The sequence below is a fragment of the Opisthorchis viverrini genome (genome assembly GCF_000715545.1).
Source record: "Opisthorchis viverrini unplaced genomic scaffold opera_v5_553, whole genome shotgun sequence".
In the NCBI taxonomy this organism is placed as follows: Eukaryota; Metazoa; Platyhelminthes; class Trematoda; order Opisthorchiida; family Opisthorchiidae; genus Opisthorchis; species Opisthorchis viverrini.
The window spans coordinates 2,566-3,811 of record NW_008752211.1 but is presented as its reverse complement, the minus strand read 5'-3'; positions in this window follow the sequence as shown (position 1 = coordinate 3,811).

Below are 1,246 nucleotides of genomic sequence, written 5' to 3'. Positions count from 1 at the left end.
AAACCTCGACTGCAGTTGCCCAAACGCCCCTTATCATCATTATCATTAACTGTTATTCATTCACTCTGGCTTTTACACGGTCTACACTCACACGGTCCCCCAACGAAAGGGGAATTATCCGTGAGCCTACATCTGCATGTCTCTCCGCGTTACTCTCCATTTCACCCAGAACCAGCCGCCGCGGAACTGCGTATCCCTTCTTCAATTACGGCACCCTTGACGACCGTTACGGGGCTGTCAGTAAACCGAAACATGTCGATGCAGTGATGGCGTGGCACTGTCATGCCCAAAGTGATGGCAGTCCCGCAACCATTTTCTCCGGAATCTTGACCGGAAACCCTCTCCCCCTCATACTCGTCTCTGGGATGAGCTCCTCCGTACCCGATGAATTTTCGCTCAGATATGGCTAGCCTGGTTTTCCTGCTGCAATTTCGGCTCGCCTCCTCCATAAGTTCGAATCCGTATACGGTGTTCAGCTCTCCCTATGTATTAGCAACTTGCCCCTATCCAACCTATCTCCTGCACTTGACTCTACCACGACAGTGCAACCAGTGAGTCTGCCTAGTTTTATATTAAACCACATTTTTGAGACAACTCGCCATGTGCTCCCAAGTTGATTTATTCCATCACCATCTCCATATTTGCTCGTTGTGACTCCGGTCATCGACCTAACCACTAACCATCTCCATGCTCGTTGTGACTCCGGTCATCGACCTAACCACTAAGGTCACTCATGGCCAGCAATGGTTATCAGCTTTAGTTCATGCCTGCCAGCTGAGTGTTTGAACTAGTCGGACCTCATGCTCAGTGTTCCCAAAATGTTGGGAAAGAAACTTATTATTACTAGTTAATCCGTTATTCCACGCTGTTAATGACACTGCCCTATCTTCTTGCAATACGCGCCCCCATAAATCCCGTAGTTATGCTTCATTCTGATTGTAAATATATGACCATTCCAAACGGTATGCCACCCACAAGTTAATAATAAACATTATTAATATTAATGCGTTTTCTGTAGAACAGTTCTTGTCAGTCCCCAGTAAGTCATCTGCTGTCCGCGTCTGACTGCTGCTGTTGACTATTGCCTACGAACTGTGTATAACATAATAGCCGCAATCATTCTCTGAGATCCACAACCGCCGGATAATACATTGAACATGAAAAACGCAAAAAATTCAACAAACAGGTTGTTCTCCAAAGTATGAGAAACGTGACAAATGAGGTATGAACGATCTAGGCAATAACA